Below are 10,585 nucleotides of genomic sequence, written 5' to 3' on the forward strand. Positions count from 1 at the left end.
TAACAAAGCCATCTGTTCCCTCAGATAGAGATAGCACTGGAGCAGTAGTCAATCTTGTTTTCAACTCTTGAAAACTCTTATCGCAAGCATCTATCCATTGGAACTTAGCCTTATTTTGAGTTATCTTTGTCAATGGTGAAGATATGAATGAGAATCCTTCAACAAATCTACAGTAGTAGCCGGCGAAATCCAAGAAACTTCTTATGTCAGTTGGGGATGTGGGCCTTACCCAGTTCTTAACCACTTTAATCTTTTGCAAATCAACTTGTATACCTTCGCCGGATACAACATGGCCTAGGAATTCCACAGAAGCAGGCCAAAATTCACACTTTGAAAACTTAGCATACAACTCCCTATTATTGAGAGTCTGTAGAACAATTCTGAGATGATTAGCATGCTCATCCTCACTCCTCAAATAGATCAATATATCATCTATAAATACAATCACAAACATGTTCAAATATTATTTGAACACTCTGTTCATTAAGTCCATAAATACTGCAAGAGTGTTGGTCAAACTAAAGGACATCACAAGAAACTCAAATTTACCTTACCAGGTCCATTAAACAGTCTTTGGGATGTCATATTCTCTCATTTTCAACTAGTGGTAGCCTGATCTGAGGTCTATCTTTGAGAAGAAAGTGTCACCCTAAAGCTGGTCAAACAGATCATCTATCCTGGGAAGGGAATACTTATTATTTATGGTGACCTTGTTCATTTGACGATAGTCAATGCACATTCTCAACGATCTATCTTTCTTTTGTACGAATAGGATAAGAGCACCCCAAGGTGAGACAATCCGCCTAATAAAATCCTTATCTAGCAAATCCCTCAATAGATCTTTCAAATATTTTAACTCAGCAAGAGCTATTTTATATGGCAGAATAAAAATTGGTTTTGTAATGGGAAGAACATCAATCCCAAAGTCAATCTTTCTATCGGGAGGGACTCTGGTTAGATCTTTAGGAAACACTTCAAGAAACTCATTTACAATCGGGACTGACTCAAGAGTAAGGGACTCAACACTATCATCCTTGACTCTAACGATGTGATAGATACACCCTTTAGAGATCAACTTTCTAGCCCTAAGGTAGGAGATAAATTTATCCCTAGGCACAACAAGACTACCCTTCCATTCTAAGACAAGCTCATTCGAGAAACTGAACTTAACAATCTGAGTCTTATAATCAATAAAGGCATAACAACCATATAGCCAATCCATGCCAAGAATCATATCAAAATCAACCATGTCCAACTCAACGAAGTCAGCCGTGGTATCCTTATGACAGATAGACATATTACAATCTCTATAGACCCTCTCAGCTAATATAGACTCACCAACAATAGTAGATACACTGAAAGGTTTAAGAAGATACTTAAGAGTTCTATCAAATCTACTAGCCACATAAGGACATATAAAGGATAAAATGGCACCCGAATCCATCAAAACATAACAATCAAGAGTAAAGACTTCGGAGACATAATTAGCTTGTGTTCAAGCCAAATCTTCATTAGTAGAGCACATTAAGGCTAATCAATATGAGGATGGGCAACTTTGCAGATATCAAGATAAGGTCATAGCTGGTAAAAGTAAGAAGATGACTGTTAACTGTGATGGTATGCTTCAACTAGAAAATCGATTATGTTTACCAGACATAGATGGGTTTAGACAAGTTATTCTCAAGGAAGCTCACAACTCCAGATATACTATACACCCTGGTTCCACTAAGATGTATCATGACCTGAAGCAATTATATTGATGGGAAGGTACGAAGAAAGATAATTCTAACTTTGTTTCAAGTTGTTTGACTTGTGAACTGGTTAAAGTAGAGCATCAACGACCCGCAAGATTACTATAGGAGATCCAAATTTCAAAGTGGAAATGGGAAAGAGTTACTATGGATTTTATGGTTGGTCTACCTCGAACCATTAAAGGTTATGATTCTGTATTGGTAATTGTAAACCGACTAACAAAATCAGCACATTTCTTGCCAGTAACAACTACTTTTAGTGGAGTGAAATATGCCCAGATATTTATGAATGAAATTGTTCGACGTCATGGGGTTCCAATATCCATCATCTCTAATAGAGGGTCATAATTCACTTCACGCTTTTGAAGATCTTTCCAAGAAGCATTGGGTGTGAAAGTAGATCTTAGTACTGCATTTCATCCACAAACAGACGGACAGTCTGAGTGTACTATACAAATCTTGGAGGATATATTGAGAGATTGCATTCTTGATTTTAGAGGTAGTTGGGATAATTACTTGCCTTTAGCTAAATTTTCCTATAATAATAGCTTTTAATCAAGTATTCAAATGGCACCATATAAAGCCTTGTATGGTAGGCGATGTCGTTCTCCTATAAGATGGTTTGAAGTTGGAGAGGCTAATGTGTTGGGACCAGACTTGGTGTAAAAAGTTATGGACAAGGTTCAAGTTATAAGACAGAGATTGCTCACAACTCAAAGCAAACGAAAGTCATATGCGGACAAGAGAAGAAGAGATCTAGTGTTCACAGTCGGGGATAAAGTTTTTCTATGAGTCTCTCCTATGAAATAGGTGATGCGTTACGCCAAAATAGGTAAACTGAGCCCATGGTATATAGGACCATATGAGGTACTTGATTGAATAGGAGGAATGACATATTGTTTGGCACTTCCTCTTGATATGTCTTTCATCCACCCAGTGTTCCATGTCTCTAAATTAAGAAAATATATATCAAACTCCTCTCATGTTGTTGAAGCACCGACTATGTAGATTGATGAGAATTTAACGTATGAAGAGAAATCAGTGGCTATTGTTGACAGATAAGTAAGAAGGTTAAGATCAAAAGAAATTATGTCTGTAAAAGTCTTATGGAGAAATCACACCATTAAAAAAGCCACTTGGAAGTTAGAGGATGACATGCGAGTCAAGTATCCTAACTTGTTTTAGCCCTCAAGCACTCACTTATTTAAAAATTTGGGGACCAAATTTCTTAAGGTAGGGAGAATGTAATACCCATAATTATTATAAGGGTAGATGCGCCTTATAGTTAAGAAATAAAAAAAGGGGAGACAACTTTAATTGATTGTTTTGTTTTTTTAATAAAAATGTAATAAGAATTAAAGAAGAAGCAAAAGGAAAAGGGATCAGCAGGCCCACTTCCTACGCAGAAAAGGTTCCTTGAAGACCTTTTTTACTTTCCTTCTTTTCTTTATTTTTTTGAAAACAAAAAAAAAGAATTATTGAAGTTGTTGTCTCAATTTTGTTTTCGGAACGAAGAAGAAGAGAATAAAAAATTAAAGCTTTGATTCTTGAACTAAAGAGAGAAGCGGAAGAAGAAGGTAAGTTTCTGAACCTAGTTTATAGACTTCATTTACATATTCCATGGCTATAAAAAAATTGGGATTGAGAGTTTGAGAAAATTAGGGGTTAAAGAGATAGAGGAAGCATGTTAAATTCTTATGTTTATGGTTTCTATGGGGTACGAAGCTAGTTGATGTCATTAGAAAACAATAGGCAATGGATTTATTCTTAGTATTAAGCACTAGTTTGGTATACTTCTTGGTAAGAAATCAAATAAATGAATTTATATAAGCAGGTTGAAATGTCTAAGAATATGAACTTTTTGAAATTTTCATGGCATGAATAGATAGAATTCGATGAATGGAAGTCAATCTCAAAATCTCGAGAGTTGGGTATTCTAATTTAGTTTGAATTAGCCTTGAACGAAGGAAGTTAACATGAAATTATTATGAATAGGTTTATAGTGTGACCGAAGGAATTCATACAAACTACTCGAGTGACAAGCTTGGTATTTCAGTATGAGTAATGTGAGTAGTAACCTTATACTAATTTGTATTTTAATAACTGTCATGATTTATACAAAATTTATAAAGTGAATGTGTTACTAAATGTTTTGAACTTGCATATGGGACAAGTCTTTTACTTAATATGATATTGAAATGGTTATGTGAGATGCCCTCACTTATATAAGACTTATTTTTTGTTAATTGAAATATGATTTACCATTATGGAGAATGTTTGCTATTTACTTGAAAGTAATTATCTTGATATATATGTCTTATTTTTCATGGGTTAAGTTTTATATCATGTGAATTGATAAGAACTTGAATATCTTGTAATATTGGAAAAATGCTTCTATCTAGTTATAAAGAAAAGTATAAGTGGTAGTAGACCTTGATGGATCCCGTAGCTAATGAAAGATTCGTTACACCTGGTGCACAATGTGTTTACTGATTACCGATATAGCCATTGCTAGTGGAAAGGTAGAACTAGCATAGTTACCAATATCCCTCGAGAGGGATCTTCTGATATGAATGTTTGACTCTTTATGAGTGGCCACACCAATTACATGATTCATTCTTGCAACCTCCTAAATATAATATTTGATATGAAAGAGTTTTATTGAATTTATTACTATATGTTTATGTAAGACCCCATGAGTCGGAAAATTGGAACCAAGGAGAAAAGTCTCAAAATTTCAAACCCATCTGTATGAACGAGTCCTTTTACAGCTCGTAGATATTTTCACAGCTCGTAAGGTTGGGTCATAGAGTGACTCTTCGAGTAAGAGTTGAAGTTCCCCTCAAGAGGGTCTTCCTCGAGAAGACGGGGTCGTAGAAACCCCTCGTCAACCAGAATTCATATGCTATGTTCAAAGTTTCCCTAAGGCCAAGATGATGACTTGACAAGACGGCTCATAGAAGCAATGACGGGTCATGAGAACCACCCGTCCTAAAATTTCAGAGACTAGTATATTTGCAGGTTTTTAGACCTACAGGACGAGCCTTGAGAATGGACCATTTCTGAGACGATGGGTCATAAACAATGGTTTTTCATAAACTTCAGAGACTATGTTTTCAAGCCCTTTACTCAGACCTGCAGGACGAGTCATTTAGACAACTCATCGTTGCTAAGACGGCCCGTATAATAGGGTCCGTAGGGTCAATTTTCCAGATTTAATGAAGGGTAATTGTGTCTTTTCCAAAGTTCAGTTCAATGAACCTAGGCACTTTTATGGCCAAGTTCCAAGTCTTTAAATGCTCGTTTCTTCAAAAACCCCTCCTATTCAATTCATTCTCTCAAAATTGTCATGGCAAGAACTCACAAGGTCTCTCAAGGTTTCTCTCCAAATTCAAGCTAGGGTTTCCTTATTTCTTCAAAGTTCTTCATGAATTCCTAGTGAATTCAAGCAAGGTATATAGGGATTGATTCATGGGTTCCTTTCACTCATGAAGACCCAAGGTTTTTCTTAAAGTTTCTTTCAATTTAAATTGATTATGAACCCTAATTTTGATGAGTTGCATTTGACTGATTTAATTCCATTTTTAGATGTTATCCATGATTATTATATGCATGTTTTGATATGAATTGCATGATTTTGAGTGAAATTATGAATGCCCATGCATGAGAATATTTCCAAGTTAAGATTATACAGTTGAAGATGATTGATTTGATTTGAGGGAGATGGGTGAGCTCAAATTCAGCTGGATTTTGAGGAATTTTTGCAAGAAAAGGGTTGGTGGTGAGGACATCTGGTTTGGAGATTGTCGTTGAAAAAAAGAAGAGGAAAGGTGTGTGCATTGTGTTGTTCCTTTTTTGGCAGAGAAAAGGAGAGAGGCATATAGGTTAAATGAGAAATGGGCTGGGGATTTTAATGAATTTGGGCCAATTTTCGTCCAAAATTGAACTGTTATAGTCAATTATAAAGATTTTTAAAGGGAACAAGTTCTTTTGAGAAATTTCATCGATAATTCAAATCCCGATGAATATGATACGAGACGAATTCAAATTTAAAAATTAATTTAGTTGTGGAGGATCAAAATTGAGCGTCAACATGAATTGTATAAGAGTATTATACAAAACTCCAATAATGCTTGTGTATTAATGTTTGAGCTATTAGTTTCTGAATGTTTTGATAAAATCGCATTTTTAGACCTTATTACACTAAAAAAAATATATAATATTTTGTGACGACCTTTTGTAGCGACAGACATAGTTGCCACAAAATATAAAGTTTTTGTGGCGACTCGAAATGGTTGCCACAAAACACGGTAATTTTAGTGGCGACAAATATTATCGCCTTAAAAGTATCTTTTAATGACGACGTTTCTTAGATCTTTTGTGGCAACTTTACATTCGTCCCTAATTCTTTTATTTTGGTATTTATTATTATTTTTTTTGTAAATTTAAATTTAATTAGTTATTGTAATAATGCTTATGGATATTTGGACTTTTTTATTTGATTAAATTAATAAATTAATTTTATACTTTCAAGAATTTATTTTAAACCAATAATTATGTACTAGAAAGCTTTCATGATTATAAATTTATTTAAATAGGTATTTGGAATAATTTTATTTATCTACTAATACTTGTATCAAATAAGTACTTATATTGAAGTTTTTTGCGAACTATAAAAATAATTGATTTTAGGGGTATTTTATATTTAAGATTTAGGATCGATATATCTCTTGTTAAAAAAAGGTGCATATATACACTCGTCATCTTAACAAATAATGTATATTTGCCCTCTTGAAACCCAATTTTGGCCCTTCACACTTTTAGCTAATTGATCAAGTTTCTTGAATATCAAGCAAAAGTGGAATATTTATCTTACGGAGTAAAAAATATTTTCTAATTTATTTTTGGGATTGTTTTACCATTTCATTTGGCAAGTTACCCTAATACATATTATGTATATATTATATTTTAATTTTTTATTATTATTTAGGCCTGTATAAATTAATCATATATTACTTTTAAGTATATTTATTGATTTGTAAATCAATTTATGTCAAAGATACTATAATTTATGTCAAAAACTCTATAATTAGTCATTTGTGGCTTAATCACTATAATTAGTCCATTATTGTATATAATTATCTTACTATGTTAAATGAGAAAGCTTAATTGTTTAACTAATTGATTGATTCTTCTTGATTTTTATTTTTAAACCTGTATTAATTTGGCCACATTTTCAATATTTGAGTTTGATTTGTATTGAAAAATGCAGTACTATATTTTAAGCTCATTTAAGGCCAAAATCAGCCCGTTTCTCTTTACATCCCCAAACCCCATTTCTCGTCATGTTTTTTTTCCTCAAAAGCAGCATAACAACGAGCCCCAGCTCTACGGAGATCGACCAGCCAAGCCAAGCCTCGCTCGAAGAGATCCACGAAGCCTCGGTCTACAACCTTGCCTGTCCTTTATGTCCTTCTCTCCATCAAGACGTTCGATTCCAATGGTAAATTCATACGCTCACCCTTTTTCGGTTTTTACGTTTTGGTTTCTATATCTTCTCTTTCCAGTAGATTTCATAATTTTTCAAACGGATTTTGAAGGTTTTTCAGTTCCACGTCAGTTAACAATCCGAATTTCTAGCACTCCCTCAGTCCCACATCGGTTCACAATCCTAATGGTAAACTCGCACGCTCACCCTTCATTTAGTTTCTTAATTTTGTTACCCTTTTGTTATAGATAGATAAGTAATCTTTCGTTCTCTGAATTTGCTTTTTCTTTAGCATTTTTGGTGTTGTTTCTAGTCTTAGAGCCATTTGGATTGACTTATAATCTGCTTATAAGCTGTTTTTTCGGCTTTTTTTTGAATGTTTGACTGAATAACTTAAAGTCATTTTGTGCTTAAAATAAGCCCCAATAAATAGTTGAGTTTATTTGAATGAACTTATTTTAAGCAGTTTATAAGTTGAAAACAGCTTATAAGTCAAAAAAAAAAACTGGTGCGCCTACTTTTTTTTTTTTTTTACTTGTAACCAGTTTTCAACTTATAAGCTGCTTAAAAATAAATCAATTCAAACAGGCTCTTAGTCTTAATTTTGTCACTCTTTTAGCTTCTTTTTATAGTCTTTATATATTAAGGAGTAAAATGTCTACTAATTCTTATGTATCTAAATCCTGTAGAGTTATAAATCAAATGCCTATTTGCTTTCTTTGTTTAATTTCAGCATGTAGTTATCTGATATGCATGACTCCTTTTCTCCTTTGTGTATTGCTTTGAATCTAGTAGCTTTAATCCCTTCGTTTCTGCTCATATCTAAATTCTCGGATTAAATTTACTTCAAAGGGATGAAGTGTTTGGTAATAATGTCTGTTTGTATGCTCCCTACCCTGCTCATTCTTCTTCCTTGGTCTTGTTTGAGAAATTATGTGATCACATGTTAAGCCGAGTGTGCAATTTTATTTTATTTTAATCAGTGGGATTGTTCATTTACTATCCGACTCTAAATTGGTTTCTGTCCTTCCAGATCTATAACCCAATTCATCAGGCTGCCTTATCTTCAAACCTGATTCCCCACATCCCCTCTTAGGTGTTTTTTTATAGAAGTTGTGCTCACGTCACCACCCAACTCGCCATCGTTGGAAAACTTTCTTATGTAGAATACCGTTGTCCCTCTGCTGAAAGGTCCATTCATCCGATTCTCTAGAACCCATTAAACAATGTAGAATTTTTTACCCCAATTTGGACAGTGTATTCACTAATTTACAGAATACAAGGTATTAGTTCGGCGGGTGATATTTCTTTTAGTGGTACTGGTAGTTCAAGCTGGACAATGGTTGGGTGCAAGGCTTATTGATAGCTATGATGGAATCCGAGTAAGAGATGCAAAGATAGAATCTTTCTTATTCAGGGATCACCATTGAGAGTGTTAAGTTCTTAATACTCCTTTTTTATGGGGTAGGAAAATCTTATAGTTTAGATATTTTTGCTTAAAAACAATTTTTTGTTTAACATCAATTTTGTGAAATTTTCTATTTTTAGTGATAATATTGTCCATATTTGGTGTTATTCCTTTCATTTATGATGATTACTCCTAAATTCTTTTACACTTAAGTTGTTCTCCATAGTTCATCAATTTAGTTCACTTACTGGTGTGTGTGTGAACTATATAGAATCTGAAATGAGTTGCAACTTTAGATTCAATTCATGTTTATTTGGATTTGAGACTTGCTCTCGTAATTGGAGTATATTTAGATTCAATTCAAGTTAATTGTTGTTATAGGTGTATGTGTTTGAGGGAAAAATCATTCTAAGATGCATTGCCTTTAGATGATTGAAAAGGGTTTGTAATTATTGAATGAAAGAAATTGATTATTGATTGCCTTTAGATGATTGAAAGAAATTGAATTGGATTTTCACTAAATTCTCATGTTTGTGGTATCTGGTTTTGGTTGTTTAGCTGCTCCACTTTGACTGACTTGTGCATAGTTTGACAATTTTAAACTACTGAGCTTAGTGTGCTGGTATCAAACTATTCTTTCTTGGTCATATTATTCCTTTTTTCTTTAAATGTGTTTTGCAATCTTGTACGCAAATGTTATTGTGGTCACCACTTTTAATTTGTTTATATTCTTAGAGAATAAGAGTGTATAGAATGACCAACTTAAAATTATTTTGTTGTATATATGGAGAATGATTAGATACAATTTTCTCCTGTAGTGAGTAAAGTATTTCGTGTGCTTACTTATATTGCTTTTGATTTTCGTATCATGGATCTTGATTCGCATGTTTCCACTGAAAGGTGAATACCCTGAAAATATAAAATTGCTTACTCATATGTTGAATTTCAATTTCTTTCCATATTTTTCAAGATGTTAAAAATTCTCAAATATTTTCCTTCTTATTTATCAACATAGAAGTGAAACTTTTCTGTTTTTTGTTTTTTTTGATTTCAGGGACAAGATTATTCAACATTGGAATTGTTGGCCATTAAAAGTTTGAAGATATATATGTGAAGTGTTTATCTTATGTTATGGCATTTAAGTGATAAAATTTTTTACACTAGTCTTGTTGAGAAATGTATTTGATAGTCTTTTGTATTCGTAAGGTTCTATTTTTATATTTTTGGGCAATTTATTAGTAAAATATAATTTTTAATTTTTTTGAACAAAAAGTGAGTATTAGTGGCGACCTACCTCTTGTCACAGAAAGAGATTCATAAAAAAAGAAAATGACATGCTTCTGTGGCGAGTTAAATGTCGCCTCTAAAGTTATTGGTAGCAAGATGGAGTCACCACTAATATTTTTGTGGCGACATTGGTCGTCCTAAAACCCCATCTTCAGTGGCGACCTTCATAGAATTTATTTTGTGAATTTCTCTTTAGGGTTGACAATGGGGCGGGGCGGGGCGGGTTTAAAGTTATGCGGGGCAGATTGAAGTAATTATTTTTAAAATTAATTCGGAGCGGGATGGCTTGCGGGTTTAAGGCACTAAATAATAACCTAAAGAAAATTAAATTTTTGTAATTACTAAAAATCAAATATATAAACTTTTTATATTAAAATTTGACTTTACTATTAACTTTTCTTATAAAAAAATTAAACTAAACGTGTTTAGTGAATTTTTAGTTGTTGAAATATTAATTAGAAGCAGTTAATTAGCGATTAAGAAACAATTGTTGAAATGTTAACTAAAAATAATTAATTAGTTATTGATGTTGATTAGCGAAAAATAAAAGAAAAATTATGAATTTTACTTTTCATATTATACTCAATTAAAAAAAGAAAACTTAAAAATATATGCGGGGCGAAGCGGGGCGGGTTGAAAATGAAATAAATT

At 33.0% G+C, this 10,585-nt stretch overlaps 1 long non-coding RNA gene across 1 annotated transcript; it reads left to right on the forward strand.

The window, feature by feature from the left end:
• Positions 1-7,042: 7,042 nt before the first annotated feature.
• On the forward strand, positions 7,043-9,999 carry LOC129890422 (uncharacterized). Its single transcript, XR_008767027.1, has 3 exons — positions 7,043-7,254; positions 7,352-7,428; positions 9,702-9,999. It is a non-coding gene; the product is annotated as an uncharacterized LOC129890422 (long non-coding RNA).
• The last annotated feature ends 586 nt before the right edge of the window (positions 10,000-10,585 follow it).

The sequence above is a fragment of the Solanum dulcamara genome, chromosome 5, assembly GCF_947179165.1.
Source record: "Solanum dulcamara chromosome 5, daSolDulc1.2, whole genome shotgun sequence".
NCBI classification, from domain to species: domain Eukaryota; kingdom Viridiplantae; phylum Streptophyta; class Magnoliopsida; order Solanales; family Solanaceae; genus Solanum; species Solanum dulcamara.